Genomic DNA, 24,838 nt, shown 5'->3' with positions numbered 1-24,838 from the left:
GGTTAAGTGCCTTCACAGTGCTATTTATAACAATTGTTGCACCTATTCTTCATGTAGTGAATTTAACAATTATTGAACAAGTTTCTATAAACCAACATGAACTATTATTGAAACAAAACTTATTGCAACTACAGCTATAATTAATGACCCGTTATTGCATTGTGCTATTTTATCACGCCCTTCTGATGTTACACAGTTTGTTACTATGGCTACAGGAACAACAGAAAATAACATCTCTTCAGCTCTTTAAAGGAACATTTTGTTACAGAAAAGGAATTGAAGGACTTAGTGACTAGGTTTTTAGAACGAAGCTGAGGGAACTCAGAGAGGTAAGAATACTAATTCCTCCCTGTTTAACATGATAAGTTTGAATATCTGTCTGTAATAGGTGAGGAGTATCTTGTACAGATTGAACAAATAAGCAGCACTCACTTGATTCCAGATTTAGAGTATATTATCCTGAACTGTTAAATATGCTAAAATAGTTCAAGTTGTCTAATGCAGATTATGATCTACTTGCATTATTTTTCACCTCTCCTTTGTAAGAACTGTGTTGTTACCTTCGTAATGTGTATCTTCCAGCCAGCAAAAGAACCCACTTGTCCTACTTTCATCAATAGCTTGCTGAAACTAAAATGTTCCGGGAGCTGCGGTCATTTGTTTCTAGGGGCTCCTCTTAGTTATTTCAGTGAAGGTTTATATTAGAGCTTTTAACTCAATTAGAAGAAATAACTTGCATTATATAGTATCCTACCATGTACTCAGAACTTTAAAAATGTTTCAAAATTAATGGATTGTTTCTGAAGTCCATCAGCTGTACAGCCAATTGAACATAGTAAGGAACCACAAACAGCAAATGAATGACCAGATAATTTGCTTTTGGTGCAGTTGGTTGATGGAGGAATGTTGATCACATTGCGTATCAGGGACAAGACATCCTGCTCTTAAAATTGTCCCAAAAGATCTATAACATCAACCAGTTCAAGAAGTCTTCCAAAAGACTGGTGTTGCAGCACTGCCTGAGTACTGAGCTGAAATAGCAGCCTAGTTGATGTGCTCATGTCTATTTTACTACATTAAAGGTGCTTTATAAATGCAAGTTATTGTTGTAATGGGTCTTGAACCCACAGCCTTATTGACTTAGAAATGGAAGTGTTGCCAAGGTGACACAAATTGAAATATTACATGGGCCTGAATTTAATCATAACTGGTAGGAATTTTTTGAGAAATGTTTCCATGTCTTCAAGTAAAGAAAGTGGTGATACAGATTGAATGTAAAGCATTCATTTAAAAATAAATATTTGCATATATATAGTGCCTTCATGACCATAGGAGCACTTTACAACAAATGAAGTATTTTGAAGTGTAGTCATTACTGTAGTATAGGAAATCGTGCAGCCAATTTGTGCACAGCAAACTCCCACAAACAATAATTTGATAACAACCAGATAGTCTATTTTTGTATTGAGGGATAAATATTGGCCAGCACACTGGGATGACTCCATTGGTTTTCTTCAGAATAGTGCCATGGGATGTTTTATGTCCACCTGAGAGGGCAAACAAGGCATTAATTTATTGCCTCACCCAAAAGGCAGCAACTCCAAAGTTGCAGCATTCCATCAATACTGCATTGGAGTGTCAGCCTTGATTTTTGTGCTCAATTCCTAGAGCAGAATTTTGCCCTTGCCAGGCAGGCTTGGCGGGGGCGCTCGGAAATCTGACCGCAGCCCGCAATCGGGGGCCTGACCACGATTTCACACTGGTGGGCCAATTAAGGCAGCCCAGGTTGAAACATGACTCGTCACTGGCCTGGAAGGGCCAAGTAAGGACAGGGGCCTATCAGCCATTGGGTCCAATGGTGGCTCGGCAGCCTGTTTAAAAATGGCCCAGGCAGCCCCTGAAAGGCTGCCAGGGAAGGACGTCTGTCTGCCGCTGAAGGATGGAGACTAGAGTGTCAGCAAATGCCAGGCGGGAGAGCAGCTCGGGTGGGGACACCCGGCCCCTGTTTTTCCGACAAGGGCATTGCTGCTCTCCTGGAGGAGGTGGCTGCCAGGAGGGACCACCTTGTCCCCAGAGATGGGAGGAGGAGGCCACCAGACCTCACCAACAGGGCATGGGAGGAGGTGGCAACCCAGGTGAGCAGCCATGACATGGTGTGGCGCACCTGGGTGCAGTGCCGGAAGTGCTTTAATGACCTGCGCTCAGGCCGGGTTTGTACAATGTTGGCATGGGTCACTGTTCAATTGTTTTGGGCTGGCTGTCCCCTGGTAGCTCTCAGGGGTGCTAGAGTCTGAGTGCCAACTGTCAATCATGCCCAGATCTGGCCAAGGTGGTGAGCCCTGGCTGCACTGACTGAGTGCCTTGCGCCTCGAGGGCCACAGCTCAGATCTGTCCTGCCAGGTGCTCCTCAGCTGGGATAAAAACAAAAAACTGCGGATGCTGGAAATCCAAAACAAAAACAGAATTACCTGGAAAGACTCAGCAGGTCTGGCAGCATCGGCGGAGAAGAAAAGAGTTGACGTTTCGAGTCCTCATGACTCTTCAGCAGAACTGAGTGAATCTTAGGAAAGGGGTGAAATAATATAAGCTGGTTTAAGGTTGGGGGGGGAGAGAAGTTGGGGGGCTGGGGTGGTTGTAGGGACAAGCAAGCAGTGATAGGAGCAGATCATCAAAAGATGTCACAGACAAAAGAACAAAAGAACACAGAGGTGTTGATTTTGGTGATATTATCTAAACGAATGTGCTAATTAAGAATGGATGGTAGGGCACTTAAGGTATAGCTCTAGTGGGGGTGGGGTGGTAAGGCTAGCAGGGCATAAAAGATTTAAAAATAATGAAAATAGGTGGGAAAAGAGAAATCTATATAAATTATTGGAAAAAACAAAAGGAAGGGGGAAGAAACAGAAAGGGGGTGGGGATGGAGGAGGGAGTTCAAGATCTAAAGTTGTTGAATTCAATATTCAGTCCAGAAGGCTGTAAAGTGCCTAGTCGGATGATAAGGTGCTGTTCCTCCAGTTTGCATTGGAACAATGCAGCAAGCCAAGGACAGACATGTGGGCAAGAGAGCAGGGTGGAGTGTTAAAATGGCAAGCGACAGGGAGGTTTGGGTCATTCCTGCGGACAGACCGCAGGTGTTCTGCAAAGCGATCGCCCAGTTTACGTTTGGTCTCTCCAATGTAGAGGAGACCGCATTGGGAGCAACGAATGCAGTAGACTAAGTTGGGGGAAATGCAAGCGAAATGCTGCTTCACTTGAAAGGAGTGTTTGGGCCCTTGGACGGTGAGGAGAGAGGAAGTGAAGGGCCAGGTGTTGCATCTTTTGCGTGGGCATGGGGAGGTGCCATAGGTGGGGGTTGAGGAGTAGGGGGTGATGGAGGAGTGGACCAGGGTGTCCCGGAGGGAACGATCCCTACGGAATGCTGCCGGGGGGGTGAAGGGAAGATGTGTTTGGTGGTGGCATCATGCTGGAGTTGGCGGAAGATGATCCTTTGAATGCGGAGGCTGGTGGGGTGATAAGTGAGGACAAGGGGGACCCTATCATGTTTCTGGGAAGGAGGAGAAGGCATGAGGGCGGACGCGCGGGAGATGGGCCGACACGGTTGAGGGCCCTGTCAGCTCCTCAGCTGGGGTTGGCCAGGCTGCAATGATGCTGCAGGTAGAGAGTGGACTAATCAATGCTCCTCTGTCCTTTCAGGAGAAGACATCCCATAACAATGCTGAGAGGTTGCGGACTGGCGATGGACCCCCACACCACCTCATCCTCTCCCGGTACAAGCAGGAGGCCTTGGAGCTTGAGAATCACCATGCACCTTGATCAAGCGACCTTGGTGAGGCTGGGGTGTCAGACGAAGGTTAGTGCAGTGCACTGAAATGAGAATTTCGGCTTGTGCAACCCTTCTAGTGCAGTCTCTGTGTTGATGTGAGCCTCAAACCTGGAGTCCCCATTGGTCATTGAAAGATGATGGGACCATGATGCAGATCTCCGTTGTCTCACCAGGGTACCGGGCACAGTGACAGTGTGATGGCTTTACCTAATGACATGTCCTTCTTCTCCCTTTTAGGTTCGCCAGCAGGCGTTCACTCTCAGGACCTTGAAGGGCCACCCCTGACCCCGGAGGACCACAATACTCCCCAAGCACCTGCATCACACCCACTCCCTGAAGCAGGCACCAGCACAAATACCAGCACCTCGGTGGGCATTAGTTCGACGGTCCACACTGGTGAGGGCACTTCACATTCGCTTGAGGCGCAGGTGGAGGCAGTGAGTACAGAGGCGCTGGCATTCGGAGAGCTGCCAGGGACCAGGGCAATGCTCAGTCGAAGGCTGATGATGGGCCTTTGGAACCGTCCATTAGGCAGCAGAAGCTGGATATCCTGCGGAGTGTGGGGGAGGAGCTGGCAGAGATCCAAGAGTGCCATGTTCTCCGTTGTGGAGGAGTCCCTGTGGAGCATGAGCACTGCGTTGACCCTCATAGCTAAGCACAATGCCTTCTCCATTGAGAGACTGGCGACTCTAATGGAGAGGCTGCTCCAAGAACAGAATCAGGGGTCCCTGGGGTTGCATTCGGACTGCAAGCCTTCACACAGGTACTGACCTCAGCTGGTCAGCGCCCATGTGTAAGATGGATGGGGCACCCAGTCTCCCCAGCTAGGTGCCCGTGGTGAATAGGGAGGTCTAGAGCGACCTCACGTTGGTGCACGAGCTGCCTGTCATCTCTGCGGGCTCCTCTCAGGGTGCTCTGGATGACGGCAGCAGCTCCTCCGCCCCTTTGCCAGTGACAGTGGCATCTGATGAGGCTGCAGCAGGTGAAGAGATGCCAGCCATGGCACTGGCTGCTCCCTCCCAGGCGGGCCCAGGACAAGCTCCATTGGCCAGAGGAGGACCACTAAGATCATCAAGGCCAACAGGACAGCAGAATAAGCAGGCTGTCTCCAATGTTGGTGCCAGCAAGGGGAGAGCACCTAGACATAGCACCTGCAAACATAAGTTTAAAACACCTTAAGCACAAGAGAGACTGGTCACGGGTGATCTTTTGTTCCCCATTTTGTTTTTTTTTAATGGTGTGACTACCAACACCGTTTTTTTTCTGTTCTAGACTGAGAGTTCCGGCATAAAATTAAATTTGCTTTTGTGTTATTGGCCTGAGTACGCTTCATTTGTTTTGTAGGTGCTGTGTAGGCCATTATGTAATGCTGGACATGGGTGACTCGAAACTTTATTGCACAAACACTGAGTGTATCTTGGGGGCCAAGGAAAGGGACATTTCTGTGATTCAGGATGGAGGCGGCAGTCCTGGTATGAGGTGATAGTTCTTATTTGGCAGCCTCGCAGGAGAAGCGTTGGATCAAGGCATCCCTGGTGTCCCTGCTTCCCCTGGTCTGAGGTCTGGCTCCACGCCCTCAGCGTTCTCCTCACTGGGCTCCTCTTCTGACTCACTACTGGATTCATCCTCTGTGGCCTGTGCAGCTGCTTCAAGATCCTCTTCCTCCAGTGGGTCCCCCCTTGCCAGTGCAAGATTGTGGAGAGCTCAGCATGCGACCACTATCAGTGACACCCGCTCTGGGGGGTATTGTAGAGCTCACCCCAAACGGTCCAGGCACCGGAAACGCATCAGAAGACCTATAGTTCTCTCTACCACCACCCTCGTGGAGGCATGGCTCCTGTTGTACTGCTGCTCCTCCTCTGTTCTTGAGTGGTGGAGAGGCGTCATGAGTCACCATTTCAAGGGATAGCCCTTATCACCCAGAAGTCATCCATCCAGCCGGGCTGGAGCACTGAAGAGCCTCAGCAACTGGGAGTGTCTGAGGATGTACGCGTCATGGGAGCTGCCTGAGTACCTTGAACAGACTTGCAGAATCAGCATCCTGTGATCACACACTATCTGCACGTTCATGGAGTGGAAGCCCTTCCTGTTGATGAAGGCACTGAGCTCACCTGCTGGCACCTTGATGGCCACATGTGTGCAGTTTACAGCACCCTGGACACGGGGGAACCCAGCAATCACTGCAAAACCTCTGGTTGACTTTGCCTGGCTGGCCTCATCCATACGGAAATGAAGGAAAGTCAATACCCGCCTGAACAGAGCATTGGTCACCTGTTTGACACAACTGTGGACAGCTGATTGGAAGACTCCACACAGATCCCCACTGAGCCCTGGAAAGAGCTGGAGGCATAGAGTTGAGAGCCACTGTGACCTTCAGAGCCACTGGCATGGAGTGTCCATCCCCACAGTCGGAACTGATCTCAGGCCCGATCATCTGGCAAATGGAGGTCACAGTCTCCCTTAAGAGGCGGAGCCTCCTTTGGTATTGCACTTGAGACATATTGAGGTAGCTGCATCGCCACCTGTAAACCCTGGCAGCAGGATAGTGGCATTTTCTGTGGACCCTTCCACCTTGGACTTCCTGCTGGCTCTGCACCCCTTGTGCCTGCACCTCTCCTTCTAAAGATGGCTCTCCTAGAAGCTGAATTGAGACATGTGGCCTCCTCTTCCTTCTGCCCCTCTCTTCCTCCTCAGGGGAGACGCCCCCAGCGGAGACCACAATCCCCATTACCAGGCTAACGGAAATATCGCGTGAGTGCGCAATGATGCCAGGACCCTTACCCGATGTCATCGTGCGTCATTTTATGCTCGAGTTGGTCAGGCATGCACCTGCCAGCTCAGTGAAACATTCTGTCCCTGGAGTGGAACTTGAACCCATAACCCTCCGACTCAGTGGTATAGTGCTACCAACTGAGCCACTGTTGACACTTAATTATCTTTATTGGCATAGTGGGAAAGCATTAATATTGTTAGCCATGCCACCTCCATGCTTGTCATCAATTCAGGTGCACATGGATTTCCATACGGAAAATTGATTTCCATACGGAACATTGATTTCCATCAATATGTCTCAAGTGCAATACCAAAGGAGGCTCCGCCTCTTAAGGGAGACTGTGATGACCAAAATTAGTATCTGATGTGCTATGGATTGACATCAGTGGTGATTGCTGTATTTAATTAAATATATATGTTTGCTTAATACAAACTTACTAATCTCACACAGGACTGGTAAACTAAACGTAGGATTGATTCATCTGAAATTGTTATACAGAATTGCTCAACAGACAGATTTACTATAACAGTTTTGTTAACAGGAAAGTACAGCTGCAACTCCCTTGCATCGCATGCTGCTAGCTAAACTAAAAGCTACTCTGAACAATGTCTGCTGGTCACATGACCTTCCTGACTTCTAGACTTATCACTTGGATGCTCCTGACCTGCAGGTGGGTTGGCATCTTGTGTATTGTCACAGTGCTGGGTTTTTCCATGGTATTCTTCCACAATTTCACTCTCTGAGTTCATCTTCCACTGTGTTCTAGATTCAGTTGGACTGCCAGGTGTTATACAGTTGTACAATTCCCTTAGCTGACTTATTTTCCATCTAAACATCACTCCATTCCTTCTTAGGATCTAGGCCCATTGCACAGTTTGGATACTTCTGTGGGTAACTAAGTTGACTCATACATCCTATGTGTAGACCAGGCAATTCCACAGCTGCATGTTGGTCGTACACCATCTTCATTCTCCCTTGTTTTTTGAGAAGTTTCTCCTGTACTTCTGAGAAATGGGACAGGTGATGGCTTGGCAAGGTTATCCTAACCTGCCTTCTGAACATGATTTCTGCTGGTGACGGTAAATCCATGAATAAAGGTGTTGCTCTTAAATGTAACATGGTGATATGGAGATTTTGTTTTGCTTCACTGCACTTTATGATTGATGACATATAAGAGCGAACCATTTGCTTGGCGAGACTGTTGAATTTAGGATAGTGTGTCGAGGCTTTCACATGGCTTATGCCCAATTTAGCACATATGTCCATCAAAGGTCTGCCAGTGTACAGTGGCCCATTGTCTGATATGATCTCTTCAGACACACCGAACAAGCTGAAATTTTTTTTTACTTTATTCATTCATGGGATGTGTATGATGTGGAGCATAATGCTCCATATGTATGGCAGGAGGACCATCGACAGTGTTTGAGCCACTTAAACAGGCATTGTCAGGAGAGACATGTGTTCTACAAAACTACCACCCAAAAAAGGAGATGACATTTCAAAAAGGGTTAGGAGCGTGCATTATGCAAGATGACATCCCTAATTGTCCTTGAGAACCAACTGAACTCATTATATCTGCCACGAACACACTTGAGGTGTCCTTCAACTGGCTGATGATTGGAAACTTGGAAAAATAGTCAGTGACTAGGAAAAAGTCGTCACCATTGATAGTGAATAAATTTGTTGTGATTTTTGACCAAGGTTATGATGAAATTTCTTGAGGGTGTAAAGGTTCTTTGCGTTGATGTGGCTGGACTCTCTGGTATGCTTTGCAAATCTCCACTGTTCTCTCGATATCGTTGTTGATCCCTGGCCAATACATAGTATACCTTGTGGTACATAGTGTACCTTGCCAGGTGCTTTGTTTGCTCTACGCCCATGTGCCCCTGGTGTAACTGTGACAATATGTCCTGGTGAAGATCTTTGTGTACAAGCACCTGCTTTTCTTTGAAAATCACGCCTCCTGAAACACCTAGTCCATCTCTGTATGGTCAAAAACATCTGAATTTGTTTGGCACTGCTTGTATCATATCCGGCCAACCTTCTACAATGACTCTCCATAATGCTTTCAGTCGTGGATCATTTGTCATTTCCTTGTGAAGTTGGCTGCACTTGTGTTGACCAAAATTGATCAGATTGATGTTGAGCAATCATCTACATCAATGTCTATGCCTTCTAATAGTAGGTCTAGCGAGAAATCCAGATTTGTTTCAGATACGGTAACCTGTTCAGTATATCTGAAGTAACCAATTTGCTACCAAGTTTATTTTGGGCTTTGAAGTCGTAGCCCTGAACTTTTATCAAAAGTTGTTGTAGTCTGGGTGACGCATTGTCAAATCATTTCCAATGATTTGTGGTCAGTTTCCACAATGAATCGTTTACCAAATAGGTACGTGTGGAACCTTGTATACCAAAGAACATGAGACACTCCCTCCGGTATATGTTCAAATAATTGGATTGTGCTTGTGGTGGACTTTTGGAACCAAATGCAATTGGTTTGCCATCTTGCATAATGCATGCTCCTAACCCTTTTTGAAATGGGTCAACCTCTAAGCTCATCTCCTTTCTTGGGTCATAGTTTTGTAGAACACATGTCTCTCCTAACAATAAGATAAAAACAAAATGCTGTAAATGCTGGAAATCTGAAAGAAAAACACCCCCCTGCTCTCATGTCCACATGTCCATCCTTGTTGTCCTGCTGTAATGTTCCAGTGAAGCCCAAAGCAAACTGGAGGAACAGCACCTCATCTTCCGATTAGGTACTTTACAGTCTTCCGGACCTAACATTGAGTTCAACAACTTCAGACCGTGAACTCTCTTCTCCATCCTCACCTTTTTTAATCCCCCTTTTCAATATTCATTTCCATTATTTTTTATCCACTTATTTTTATTTTTATTTATTTTCTTTTTTATTCATTATTTTATCCCCACCTTTTATTCTATTTCCAATATTTTTTCCCACCACCATCTTGTCCCCAGACCTCACGCCCATGACATCTCTGGCAATCTCTCTCTTGCCCCCACCTATCTGTGGCATTCTATCCAGCTTTACCTGCTCCACCCCCCCTCCCCCCACTTAAACAGTATAAATTTCATCACATCTTTACTTCTCTTTAGCTCTGAAGGAGAGCCATACGGACTCGAAACGTTAACTCTGGTTTTTCTTTTCTCTGTACAGATGCTGTTAAACCTGCTGAGTTTATCCAGCATTTTCTGCTTTTGTTTCTCTGCTGACAATGCCTGTTTAAGTGACTCGAACACGTGTCGATGGTCCTCCTGTGGAGTGTTACGCTCCATATCATCCAACTCACTTTTTAGATTTTCCTGAATGTGCACACTACACTTTCTAGGAGGGTCGACTGATCGAATTGCATCTTCTCTGGTGTCAAATTGTCTTGGCATCTATTGCAGGTCCTTGACTGGCTCAACGCAATTATTCTTGGCCTCTTCTGCAATTGGTATCTTGTTGATCTCATGTATAGTCACAATGTTGAGTTCCATATACACTGATAACCCTCCTACTGCTGGTCCGCTCGTGTCTAGCAGGTTGAATACTTGTGGTTTCCATGCAGACTTGTCGTCACTGCATTTCAATGAATGAATTGGTGAGCCATTGTACACAGTTAGTTTCTCTGTCGTAGTTTGTATCATTAACTTCAACCAATCCAGATACATATCCTTCAGGGTTTTGACCGCTAAGATATTCACACTTGCCCCTGTGTCAAATTCGGCTGAGCATGTGTTTACCACTTTTCTTTGGGCATATGATGTTGATGTTAGCACATGTCCATAAATTGTTTGACTTCATCCGCACATTGGCCAGGTTTTCCGGACCTGCTGTGGGAGATTCGATGGCCCAGCCAAAAGTCCACTGGCTTACGGTGGGACCAGATGATCCTGGAGGCAGGCAGGGGTGGAATATCCCACCCATTGTGTCACGTTCACAATGTGTAAAGCCTGTTTGTTTTCCAGTTGAAAACCTTTCCGATCTGTATCTTCACCATGATCTGTCTTGCCTCTAATCTCGTGTACATGCTTGTGCTTGTGTGTTGCTGGCGTACTCCCTGTTGTTGCCAGAATGCAGCATGTACTTTTTGTTTGGTTGCATCTTACCTCCGGTAGTACTCCAGAACTAGATTTCCTGCATAAGAGAGCCCAGTGTCCTTTTACACCGCATAACTTACAAAGATCTTGGGACAGCTTTTCAGTGGGTGTAGCTGACCGCACTTCCTTACTGAGTCCTGGCTACTGTGCCAGTGCTGGTAATTGCACCTAATGCTTGCAGGTGTTGTTGTCCAGTTGCAAAGGCTTCATGTTTTCTGCCATCTTTTAGCAGTGGGTCAATATCGTGACCTTTCTTTTCCTCCAACAGATCTTTTTGGAAAGCATCAATTGGTGTTGAAGCTATAACCAGCTCCATTATTTATTCGGACAGTTAGGTTCCGAGAAATCAGTCCTTGCACCTGTTGATGATCTGATCGATTGATGCTTGTGGCTGTTGTATGTAAACCATCAGCTCTAAATGGTGTATTCTAACGTTCACCTTTACACAAAGTTCCTCCTCCAGCATGTTCCACAGCTTGGCAGGATCCTTCTGATCCTCCTCAGACAGACCCTAAGTGTCAACTCTGGCAGCCCCTCATTTCCAATGGCTGTCTTTATTTTCACCACTTGTTTATCCAGTTCTGTGACAGATAAATCTGAAAAGCACAGCTCCATCATTTGCTTAAAAAAATAAGTTCGGATAGGACACCTGTCTCTTCCAATTCATACTGGGCAATTTGGTGGTCATCTTCCTGATGTTTTCTGTCTTTTACAAATGCTGTGGATGTGTAGGGGATTTGTAGTTTATCTACTCTGTGGGGAGATTCAGCAATGCAGCAGCTGTGTTTTACTTTTTCCTTCTCCCTCTTCTTTTTTGGCTGGAGCTCAGGTTTTCTTTCTCTGTTTTGTGCACATTCTATCTTTTGGCACCTGAGGACATTGTGATGGCCCAGCAGCTTGTACTATTTGACCCAAAATAGACTGCCCGATCCACCACCGATGTGGCTACCTCTCAAATCAGGTGCTCACTGCTCTGTGAAACACTCTCTGTAACAGAACTGTGCTTCCTGGGATCTTTAATGCATATACAGCCTTTTTACAGCACAAAATCATGTCTATAGCTTTTCCTGTGATCATCAAATCTTCATCATTTTGTTCAAGAGGAATCACTGCGGCTCTCCATGTTGTATTTCTATACTTGTTTAATACAACCTTACCGATCTCACACACAACTGGTAGACTAAACATTTGTTTGGCTTATTTGAAGATGTTGTACAGGATTGCTCAGCAGACAGATTTACTATAAAGATTCAACAGCTATAGTTAACAGGAAAGTACAGCTGCAATTCCTTCACACTATGCTGCTGGTTAAACTGAGCTACTCTGAACAATGCCTGCTGCTCACATGGTTTACATCCTGGCTACTTACTCATTGGCATATTCTCTCTTAAAACTATATCACAGCAATGATCGGCAGGAACCTGATCATGGGAACAATTGGCATTAGCTGCTCACAGACATGCCTCAGCCAACCTGGCCCAGGTTAGACAATTCCACATTGCCCATTTAATCTATGCAGCCACTTGAATCCCCACCCATAACTTTCACAGTCAGAGGAGCTTGATTGGTTAACTACAAGAGAAGAGCAGAATTTACAAATCCCTATGGAATGGAAATGAGCAGAGAAGAAATCTCAGAAGATTAGTGTTTATTCCATTTTTCAACCAATACTGAAGTACCCTTCTTGATGATTCCTTTCTCAATGAATTCAAGATATTCACGTTAGCATTTAGGCGCGTGTACTATCAGCAGGAGAAAAGGACCTATTTTGCATTGGTGAATTTCACATTATCCTCATTTGTGATGCATATCACCAGAATCATTTGGTGTCATAAATTCAAGGGAGGGCCAGCAATATGAGGCTGGTGGTGGGTGGTTTTGTGGACTAGCAGGGAAACTGCCCATTAGGATTTTTGTTCAATATAAATAATGCTGCTGGTAAAGGGCCAGTTTAAGGTTGGTCTTCAATTCACCAGACCAATAAAATATTTGGTTATAAGCATGAAATGGAAGCTGAAAAGGATCATTCACATCTCTTGTGCCACTGTAAACATGCCCAGTTTAGAGAATTCAGGATAAAGGTCTGCTGTTTTGTCAATTTTGAAAATGCATAATTTTCAGCAATATAGAAACTTGCAACTTTTATGTGTGGTTATAGCTACAAATTAGCATAGCTGCTGCTACCTTCCTCCTCATCTGGCTTTGAGAAGTTTTGGAGCAACCCAGTTTTGGAAGGTGGTCCTGGCATTGCTCAGTAAATGAATATAGAAAATGAGGGGTGGGTTGGGTGTGGGGCAGTGGAATCTAGTGTCTGTGGAGACAGGCTTTTATACTATTTTCCATTTTACTTACTTTTGAACGATGTCACTAGCAGCAAAACAAAAAAGGTTTGATCTACTGGAGTTTCAGAGGCAAGTGGTTAGACCAGAGCATATAGAATTAGCTAGAAATTCCAAAACAGAAACAGGCCGTTCAGCTAAACTGTTCTATGCCTGTATTTATACTCGTCATTAACTTCCTCCCACCCTACTTGATGTAACAGCATATTTTATTTCTCTTTCCGTCGCAAATTTATCCAGTTTCCCCTTAAATGCGTTCATGCTACAGTCCTTACAGAGCACCAATGCAGACATATTTTAGCTGTTGCCAAAACTGGTTGGCAAGCGGACTCTGATTGGCAAATCATTGCCATGGAGAATGCAGCATGGAGCAGTTCACTGCCTAATTTTGTTCAAACTGAAACCGGGCAAGTCAACATCACTTGCCAACCAATCATCACTCTCTTCTCATGCAATATAAATTGTTGCTCCCCTGTTACGGTTTGGTAATTTCTTTCGAGCTGTCCTGATGAGTGCAGGATGAAAAGTTTCAACAGCATGTCTCTTTTTTATCAGCAGTACTCAAGTTCTGTACTGCTAAACAAATGTTGAATATTTTATTCTGCAATAAATAAATATTGAAACAAGTTTAATTGTTAACATTTCTATTATAAAATAGATTAATCTGGCGTTGCAATATTTTTTCCTAACACTGTCAACTCCAATTGTGGCACAGATTCCCTCCTGGAAATGTTTCAGGTTTATAAAGGGGCGAAGGGTGTGGAATTGAAACAAACTTTACCCTTTACATGGAAAACTGTTGGTAACTGTCTGGATGTGGTTGATACTTCAGGAGGTGGACCAAAAGGAACACACTTGTTTATACATGGTGAGCTCAAACACCAGTAAACAAATGGTGTGTAGAGGGACCAAATAGCTTGGAGCATGAATACAGAAAAAGCTGTTGATGCTTTAGCATCTTCTCATGTTACTGACAACACTGTCCTTTAACTACAGGTATATGTTTTTTAAGCAGTTACTAATGCTAAATGTGCGCCAGTTACTGTTCTGCAGAATGTAAATACAGACAAGAATGAGCTCCCTCTAGTGAGGGTAATTGAAGTTGCAGGTTTAAAGAGATCAGGGGATTCTGATAAAAGTTGACCAAGCTCAGAAAATTGACTGGGGTTGAGAGGGTGCTTCAAGGTTGTAGAATACATAATGTGCAGGGGGGGTACTAAAATATTTTAAAACCAGCAGAAAAATGAGGAATAGGAAAAGGTTATTCAGTCCATCAAAGCTTCTCCCTCCATTCCATTAACTTCTCTCATTATGGAATCCGATTATATCTTGAAGAGCCACAGTGTTCAGCTTCTACCATCCTGTTTAACAGATTATTCCAAATATTTTTCACCAGGGAAGTAGAGGAAAGAATGTTAAAACTGATCAAAATACAAAACAAAAACAAAAATACCTGGAAAAATTTAGCAGGTCTGACAGTATCTGCGGAGAGGAAAACAGTTAACGTTTCCAGTCCGAATGACCTTTCAACAGAACTAAGTAAAAATAGAAAAGAGGTGAAATATAAACTGATTTAAGGGGGGTGGGACAAGTAGAGCTGGATAAAGGGCCAGTGATAGGTGGAGATAACCAAAAGATGTCATAGACAAAAGGACAAAGAGGTGTTGAAGGTGGTGATATTATCTAAGGAATGTGCTAATTAAGGGTAGAAAGCAGGACAAGCAAGGTACAGATAGCCCTAGTGGGGGTGGGCTGGGGTGAAGGAATCGAAAAAGGCTTAAACCAGCTTATATTTCACCTCTTTTCTATTTTTACTTAGTTCTGTTGAAGGGTCATTTGGACTTAAAACGTTAACTGTGTTCCTCTCTGCAGATGCTGCCAGACCTGCTGAGTTTTTCCAGGTATTTTTGTTTTTGTTTTAGATTTGCAGCATCCGCAGTTTTTTGCTTTTATCTTACTGATCAAAATACAGTTGAACTTCATTGCCGGTGATCTCTGCCCTGCTGATCTCCTGGGCTGAGCTTCACTCTTCCACGAGGTCCTAGGTTGAACTCTACTTCTGGTTTCTTGGTTACTTTGTTGATCTCTGTATCACACTCCACTTCACTTTCTCTGGATCAAACTTAGCCCCTTCATTGGTCCCTGACATCAATTTCCTTGCTCCTTAAACAATTTCTCTGGCTCCTTTACTGTCTCCTGAACTTACCTCTGCCAACTTATAGTCCAGTCTTTAATTATTCTGAACGAAACAGGTCCAAAGTGGCCTCATGCTGCTGACATCTGCCTCAGTACAAGTCCTTACACAGGGAGATGCCATAGTGGTAATGTTACTGAACTAGCAATCCAGGAGCAGAGGTTAATGCTTCAAATCTCACCACAGTAGCTGATGGAATTTAAATTTAATAAACTAATTTTTAAAAATGTATTTATGGGATGTGGACATTGTTGGCTAGGCCAGCATTCATTGCCCTTCCCTAGTTGCCCTTGAAAAGGTGGTGATGAGCTGCCTCCTTGAACCGCTGCAGTCCATGTGGTATAAGTGCACCCACAGTGCTGTTAGGAAGGGAGTTCCAGGATTTTGATCCAGCAACAGTGAAGGTACGGCGATATATTTCAAAGTCAGGATGGTGTGTGGCTTGGAGGGGAACTTGCAGGTGGTGGTGTTCCCATGTATCTGCTGCCCTTGTCCTTCTAGATGGTAGGGATCGTGGGTTTGGAAGGTGCTGTCTAAGGAGCCTTGGTGAATTTCTGCAGTGCATCTCGTAGATGGTACATGCTGCTGCCAGTGTTGGTCAGTGGTGGAGTGAATGTTTGTGGATATGGTGCCAATCAAGCAGGCTGCGGTGTCAAGCTTCTTGAGGGTTGTTGGAGCTGCACTCATCCAGGCAAGTGGAGAGTATTCCATCACACTCCTGATTTGTGCCTTGTAGATGGTGGACAGGCTTTGGGGAGTCAGGAGGTGAGTTACTCGCCACAGGATTCCTAGCCTTTGGCCTGCTCTTGTAGCCACAGTATTTATATGGCTGGCCCAGTTCAGTTTCTGGTCAATGGTGATCCCCAGGATGTTGATAGTGAGGGATTCAACAATGGTAATGCCATTGAATGTCAAGGGGCAATGGTTTGATTCTCTCTTATTAGAGATGGTCATTGCCTGGCACTTGTGTGGCGCAAATGTTACTTGCTTCAATTCAGAAGTCCAGAATTGAAAGCTAGTCTCAGTAATGATAGCCCTGAAACTATCATTGATTGTCCTTCACTAACATCCTTTGGGGAAAAAAATCCATCCTTACCTGGTCTGGCCTACAGGAATAAAACCGGACGGACCAGCCATCTTAGACCTAGGCACAGAAAATGAGAACAGAACACCAGCTCTGTTGACCCTGAAAACTCCTCCTTACTAACATTTAGGGGCTTGTGTCCAAATTGGGAAAGCTGTCTCACAGACTAGTTAAGCAACAGCCTGACAGCCATCCTCACAGAATCATACCTTACAGATAATGTCCCAGACACCACCATCACCATCCCTGGGTATGTCCTGTCCCACTAGCAGGACAGACCCAGCAGAGGTGGTGGCACAGTGATATATAGTCGGAAGGGAGTTGCCCTGGGAGTCCTCAACATCAACTCTGGACCCCATGAAGTCTCATGGCATCAAGTCAAACATGGGCAAGGAAACCTCCTGCTGATTACCACGTACCACCCTCCCTCAGCTGTTGAATCAGTGATCCTCCATGTTGAACACCACTTGGAGGAAGCACTGAAGGTGGCAAGGGCACAGAATGTACTCTGAGTGGGGGACTTCAATGTCCATTGAAGTGATTCAGTAGTACCACTACTAATCGAGTTGGCTGAATCCTGAATGACACAGCTGCTAGACTGGGTCTGCCACAGGTGCTGAGGGAACTAACAAGAGGGAAACATCTACTAGACTTTGTCCTCACCAATCTACCAGTTGCCGATGTATCTGTCAATGAGAGTATTGGTGGGAGTGAACACTGCACAGTCCTTGTAAAGGTGAAGTTCCATTTCACACTGAGGATACCCTCCATCATGTTTTGTGGCACCACCACCGAGCTAAATGGGAGCGATTGAGAAAAGATCTAGAACTCAAGACTGGGCATCTATGTGGTGGTGTGGACCAACAGCAGCAGAATAATTGTATACAAACACAATTAGAAACCTCGTGGCTTGGCACATCCCCAATCACCATGACAATCAAGCAAAGGGATTAAGCTTGGTTCAATGAAGAGTGAAGGAGGACCTGTCAGGAGTAGCACCAGGAACACCAAAAAATGAGATGTCAACCTGGTGAAGCTGCAACACAGGACTACTTGCATGCTAAACAACATAAGCAGCAAGTTATAGACAGAGCTAAGTGATCCAACAAACACCGGATCAGTTCTGCCACATCCTGTTGTGAATGGTGTTGGACAATTAAACAACTAACATGAGGAGGAGTCTCAACAAATATCCCCACCCTCAATGATGGGTTAGCCCAGCACATCAGTGCAAAAGACAAGTGTGAAGCATTTGCAACCAACTTTAACCAGAAGTGCTGAGTGGATGATCCATCCTGGCCTCCTCCTGAGGCCCCAGCATCACAAATGCCAATTTTCAGCCAATTTAATTCACTCCATGTGATATCAAGAAATGGCTGATGGCACTGGACACTGCAAAGACTATGGGCCCTGACAATCTCCGGCAGTAGTACTGAAGATTTGTGCTCCAGAACTAGCCATGCCCCAAGCCAAGCTGTTTCACTACAGCTACATAATATTGGCATCTACCTGACAATGTGGAAAATTGTCCAGGTATTTCCTGTCCACAAAAAGCAGGACAAATCCAATCTGGCCAATTACCGCCCCATCAGTCTAATATTAACAGCCAACAAAGTGATGGAAGGTGTCGTCAACAGTGCTATCGAGTGGTACTTCCACAGCAATAACCTGTTCACTGATGCTCAGCTTGGGCTTAGCCATGGCCACTCTGCTCGTAACTTCTTTATAGCCTCCGTCCAAATATGGACAAAAGAGACGAACTCCTGAGGTGAGGTGAGAGTGACTGCCCTTGACATCAAGGTAGCATTTGACCGAGTGTGGCATCAAGGAGCCCTAGCAAAATTGGAGTCGATGGGGATCGGGGGAAAACTCTCCACTGGTTGGAGTCACACTGAGCACAAAGGAAGATGGTTGTGGTTGTTGGAGGGCAAACACCTCAGTCCCAGGGCAGAGCTACATGAGGAACTCATGCAATGTCCTAGGCCCAACCATTTTCAGCTGTATCGTCAATGATCTTCCCTCCATCATCAGGTCAGAAGTGGGGATGTTCGCTGATGATTGCATAATGTTCAGCACTATTCCCAACGCCTCAGATACTGAAGCAGTCCATGTCCAAATGCAGCAAGACCTGAACAGTATCCAGGCTTCGGCTGACAAGTGACAAGTAACATTTGTGCCACACATGTCACAGGCAATGACCATCTCCAACAAGAGAGAATCCAACCATCGCCCCTTGACATTCAATGGCACTACCATCACTGAATTCCGCACAATCAACACCCTGGGGGTTATCATTGACTAGAAACTGAACTGGGCCAGTCATATAAATACAAGACAAAAATAAAAATACCTGGAAAAACTCAGCAGGTCTGGCAGCATCTGCGGAGAGAAACACAGTTAATGTTTCGAGTCTGTATGACTCTTCAACAAAACTAAGGAAAAAACTTAGATCTGCCAGACGTGCCGAGTTTTTCCAGGTATTTTTATTTTTGCTTTGGATTTCCAGCATCCGCAGTTTTTTGCTTTTATCTCAGTCATATACACACTGTGGTTACAAGAGCAGGTCAAAGGCTGGGAATTCTGTGGTGAATAACTCAACTCCTGACTCCCCAAAACCAGTCCACCATCTACAAGGCACAAATCAGAAGTGTGATGGAATAATCCCCACTTGCCTGGATCAGTGTGGTTCATCAACACTTAAGCATGACACCTTCCAAGATAAAGCAGCTCAGTTGATAGGCACCCCATCCACCACCTTAAATATTCACACTCTCCATCACTGGTGCACTGTGGCAGCAGTGTGCACCATATACAAGATGTGCTGCAGCAATTGGCTAAGCCTCCTTCGACAGCACCTTCCAAACCCACAGCCTCTACCACCTGGAAGGACAAGGACAGCAGATGCATAGGAACAATACCACTTTCAAGTTTCCCTCCAAGTCCCACACACACACACACACACATGCACACAGCCCTGACTTGGAAATATATCGCCGTTCCTTCAATGTTATTGGATCAAAATGCTGGAATTCCCTCCTTAATAGCACTGTGGGTGTATCTATACCACATGGACTGCAGTGACTCACCACCAGCTTCTCAAGAGCAATTAGGGATGGCTGGCCTTACCAGCCATGCCCACATCCAGTGAAATAATAGAAAAAAACAGAAATTGCCGGAAAGGCTCAGCAGTTCAGGCAACATCTGTCAAAAGAAGAGAGCAGATTTTCAGATCGGTGCCCTCACATCAGCACTGGAAAATGTTATAGAAGTAACTGGTTTTAAGCAATTGCCGGGACAGGGAAAGGGGGAGTGGAGGAAAGAACAAAAGAGAAGGTTGGATGGAATGTAGGAGAGATCACATGGGGAAAGGGATTACAGTACGAGGCAAAAGGGGTAATGGGACAAGTAAAGAAACAAAGAGGAGCTCTAACTTTAATAAAACATTATCAGAACCTGCTGTCCCAAAAAATGAAAGTAGTGTTATGACCTGAAATTGCTGCATTCGATGTTGAGTCCAGAAGGTTGTAAGATGCCTAATCAAATGATGAGATGCTGTTCCTCGAGCTTCTCTTGAACTTCATTGGACCAGTTTAGGGGGCAGAGGTCAGAGTGGCAAATGGAGGGATAATTACAAGGACCAGAGCTCAGGGTTATGCTTGGGGACTGAATGGAAGTGGTTAGCAAAGCAATCACCTATTCCATGTTAGGCTCCCCAGTGTAGAGACTGCATTGTAAGCAATGAATGCAGTGTACTAAATTGAAAAAGTACAAATAAGTCACTGTTTTATCTGGATGTTTGGGGCCTTGGGTGGACAGGTGTTGTATCTCCTGCGCTTGCATGGGAAGGGAAGCGTATGTCGGGGTTGATGGAAGAATGGACCATGGTATCAGGAAGGGAAGAGTCCCTTCGGAATACAGAAGGAGGATGGGAATGAAAAGAGTGTTCAGTGGTGGCATTGTGCTGGAGGTAGCAAAAATCCAAGGATGATCTAATGAATGTGGAGACCGGTGGGGTGGAAAATGAGCGCAAAGTGACCCTTTGTGGTTCTAGGAGGAAGGGAACAGGGTGAGAGTGGAAGTGCAGTAAATAGAATGAATACAATGGAAGACCCTGTCAACCATGGTGGAGGAGAATCCTCGGTTTAGGAAAAAGGAAGATATGTCAGAAGGAGTGGTTTAGAAGAATGTATCATTGGAACAGATGTGACAAGGATTGAGAAACTAGGAGAATGCAGTTCAGATCCTTACAAGAAGTGGTGTGCGAGTCATTGGACTTATAGTAGACATTGGTTGACAGCTACTGCTAGAAATGGAGATGGAAAAGTCAAGGGAGGGAAGGAAAGTGTCAGAAATAGACCATATATGGGCGAGGGTTGGATGGAAATTTGATTTCTTTAGATCAACTAGCTGTCTGCCAAATAGTTCCTAATCCTACTTTTGGCCATTTCTAAGCTCGGTTTCACTTTCTTTTCATCTTCATCTCCTCTAGCCATGCTCCCTTTCACCTTTCCCCAACTCTGGTACCATACCCACGCTCCACATCCCCCCTCACCCTATCTTGTTTCCTATTCTTTTCAAAAGTTTAAGTTCCTCTAGAATGAGTCATTGTCCCTGGTGTTCTTCACTGTGACAAAACATCCATGCCCCTGGTGTCCTTCACTATGACAAAACATCCCCTCCCACAACTCTTTCTCCAGTACATCAATGATTACTTCGGTGCTGCTTCATGCTCTCGTCTGGACCTGGAAAATTTTATTAATTTTGCTTCCAATTTCTACCCCTTCATCATTTTCACATGGTCCATCTCTGACATTTCCCTTCCCTTCCTTGACCTCTCTGTCTCAATTTCTGGTGATAGACTGTCCACCAATATCCATTACAAGCCTACCGACTCCCACAGCTACCTCGACTACAGCTCCTCACACCCCGCTTCCTGTAAGGCCTCCATCCCATTCTCTCAGTGCCTTTGCCTCTGTTGCATCTGTTCTGATGATGCCACTTTCAAAAACAGTTCCTCTGACATGTCTTCCTTCTTCCTTAACCAAGGTTTTCCACCCATGGTGGTTGAGAGGGCCCTCAACCATGTCCAGCCCATCTCCCGCGCATCTGCCCTCGCACCTTCCTCTCCCTCCTGGAAACATGATACGGCCCCCCTTGTCCTCACTTATCACCCCACCAGCCTCCGCATTCAAAGGATCATCCTCCGCCATTTCCGCCAACTCCAGCATGATGCCACCACCGAACACATCTTCCCTTCACCCCCCCAGCGGCATTCCACAGGGATCATTCCCTCCGGGACACCCTGGTCCACTCCTCCATCATCCCCTACTCCTCAACCCCCTCCCACGGCACCTTCCCATGCAACCGCAGAAGGTGCAACACCTGTCCCTTTACTTCCCCTCCCCTCACTGTCCAAGGGCCCAAACACTCCTTTCGAGTAAAGCAGCATTTCACTTGCACTTCCCTCAATTTAGTCTACTGCATTCATTGCTCCAAATGCAGTTTCCTCTACATTGGAGAAACCAAACGCAGACTGAGTGACTGCTTTGCAGAACACCTTCGGTCTGTCCACAAGCATTACCCAGACCTCCCTGTCAGTGCCATTTCAACACTCCACCCTGCTCTCATGCCCACATGTCCGTCCTTGGCCTGCTGCATTGTTCCAGTGAAGCTCAACGCAAACTGGAGGATCAACACCTCATCTTCCGACTAGGCGCTTTACAGCCTTCCGGACTGAATATTGAATTCAACAATTTTAGATCATGAACTCTCTCTTCCATCCCCACCCCCTTTCCGATCCCCCCCCTTTTTTCCCAATAATTTATATAGATTTTTCTTTTCCCGCCTATTTCCATTATTTTTAAATGTATTTCCATTCATTGTTTTATCTCTACCTTTTAGCCTTTTTCGATTCCTTCACCCCACCCCAACTAGGGCTATCTGTACCTTGCTTGTCCTGTTTTCTACCCTTAATTAGCACATTCCTTAGATAATATCACCGCCTTCAACACCTCTTTGTCCTTTTGTCTGTGACATCTTTTGGTTATCTCCACCTATCACTGGCCCTCAATCCAGCTCTACTTGTCCCACCCCCCTTAAAGCAGCGTATATTTCACCTCTCTTCTATTTTTACTTAGCTCTGTTGAAGCGTCATTCAGACTCGAAACGTTAACTGTGTTACTCTCTGCAGATACTGCCAGACCTGCTGAGTTTTTCCAGGTATTTTTGTTTTTGTTTTGGATTTCCAGCATCCGCAGTTTTTTTGCTTTTATCCGCTCCTTTATTTGTTTCATCTGTTTCAGTTATTTAAATGCGTAATGTAACCCCAGCCCACATCAATGCTTTGGGATGAATTCTATGTTAAAAGGTCATATAATCTCATGTTGTTGAGATTTTGCAATAATTTTGGCATGTCCAACTTTGTACCTAATATGGGTGCATACCATTTTATAAATTCTCTCACCAGTGGATCTTAATGGCTGGACAGATATGCAAAACCATTCCAGTTGGTTTTTACTTATTTAATTTGCGTTAACGCATTGAAAAGTGATACAGTATTTACTCATCAAATCAACTGGCAGAGAGCACAAAGATAAAAGCAAAAAACTGTGGATGCAACTGTTTGCTGCTGTTTTAGTTTTTAAAAGGGAGAGGTCTGTTCTTATAACATTTCCTCTATCCAAGATCTTAAAGGACTGTGGTTAAAGTAGCAGTTACTTTATAGACCACTTAATTTTGTAAATGGCTGTCTTGAACACTGTTGTAACTCTTTTGAGTACAAACACGTTTCCATCTGTTCCTATTCAGATGAAGTTACAATGTTTCATAGTTTGCTATTGTGAGATTTGAACTCTTGATACTCTTTTGAGTAAACCTGTTTCCATCTGTTTCAGATGAAGTTACATTGTTTCATAGTTTGCCATTGTGAGATTTGAACTCTTGATACTCTTTTGAGTAAACCTGTTTCCATCTGTTTCAGATGAAGTTACATTCTTTTTTTCATAGTTTGCCATTGTGAGATTTGAACTCTTGATACTCTTTTTGAGTAAACCTGTTTCTATCTGTTTCAGATGAAGTTACGTTGTTTCATAGTTTGCCATTGTGAGATTTGAACTCTTGATCTTGGGGTTACAAACCCAGTACCATAACCACTTGGCCATTTAGGCCAAGCATAGTTTGCCATTGTGAGATTTGAACTCTTGATAATCTTTTAAAGTAAACCTGTTTCCATCTGTTTCAGATGAAGTTACGTTGTTTCATAGTTTGCCATTGTGAGATTTGAACTCTTGATACTCTTTCGAGTACAAACCTGTTTCCATCTGTTTCAGATGAAGTTACATGTTTCACAGTTTGCCATTGTGAGATTTGAACTCTTGATAATCTTTTAAATGAAAACCAAATCAACAAAATTGGGATAAATCAGGCACAGCCCCTAATTCAGGTCAGCTGTAAAACCAAGAACAAAGTTTAAAGGAAACTTACAAACTTTAAATCAAAATGTGATTAAAGGGGTCAACAAAACACCCCAGTCCCCGCGGTGCCCACCGAGCACGGAAGGCCTCGAGAGTGCCAGCAGACACCGCGTGCTCCTTCTCCAGGGACATCCGGCAGCGAACGTAGCCGCGGAAGAGGGACAAACAATCGGGCGGGACTCCCCCGTCGATCGCCCGCTGCCTGGACCTGTTAATGGCCAACTTGGCCAGGCCCAGGAGCAGGTTCACGAGGAGGTCCTCCTCCTTCCCGACCCCCTTCCGCACCGGGTGCCCATAGATCAGGAGCGTGGGGCTGAAGTGCAAACAAAACATCAATAAAAGGTTTTTCAAATAACTAAAAAGGGAGTGCAGCCTACAACACCCTATGTATACATGGTCCACGGACTCCACAAGACCGCAAAAAGGGCATGTGTCCTGAGAGTCCGTGAACCTATGCATCCTCTTATTATAAGGGACTGCCGCATGCAACACCCTCCAACCCAGGTCCCCGATAGAAAGGGGGAGGACACCTCCGTAGAGGGCCTCCCATCGAGGGCCTCCGCCGCCGGACGGCAACAAGGCACACCAGGGCGTGTCCGGTCGACGGACAAGGGCGAGAAAATGGAAGGTGTGCAGCAGCAGTCCATACAAAAAGCCCCTCTTTGCTGTGCCAAAAGGCACAGAGGGCATGTCCCCGAGGCGGCTCATATTGCGGGGCACCAGCACCCGAGGGAGGGTTCGGGGCTTGGGGCCAATGTGGAATTCCGTCCGAACAGGGGAACGCTCAGACGGAAGACCACCGCGCACCTGGGCCACCTCAAGACCCAAAATAACGTCGGGTCCGAGCACGACCGTTCTCAGGTCTTGGATGGCATCGGCTGCGACCTGGACACTCACAGACGCGCGTCGCGCCAACTCCTGCGGGAGCATCCAGCCCAGTCCTCCGCCACCCAGCACGTCCCCGATCCTGGTCACCCCTGCGGCCACAGCCCTCCTCTCCGCCAACCACTGAAAAGGACGGAGGGGCGGATTCCTGAGCAGCGGCTCTC

The 24,838-nt window shown here is 45.5% G+C and overlaps 1 protein-coding gene across 1 annotated transcript in view; it reads left to right on the top strand.

The window, feature by feature from the left end:
- The first annotated feature begins 271 nt into the window (after nt 1–271).
- The window catches only part of LOC121279653 (tubulin polymerization-promoting protein family member 3-like), a 43,160-nt gene continuing 18,593 nt past the window's right edge, over nt 272–24,838 (top strand). Inside the window, exon 1 of the mRNA XM_041190863.1 lies at nt 272–329. The gene's annotated coding sequence lies outside the window, so the exon portion shown is untranslated. The remainder of the gene's footprint in view (nt 330–24,838) is intronic.

Source organism: Carcharodon carcharias, chromosome 7 (genome assembly GCF_017639515.1).
Source record: "Carcharodon carcharias isolate sCarCar2 chromosome 7, sCarCar2.pri, whole genome shotgun sequence".
Classification (NCBI taxonomy): domain Eukaryota; kingdom Metazoa; phylum Chordata; class Chondrichthyes; order Lamniformes; family Lamnidae; genus Carcharodon; species Carcharodon carcharias.
The sequence above is the reverse complement of the archived record's forward strand: the minus strand, read 5'-3'. Positions and strand labels throughout refer to the sequence as shown.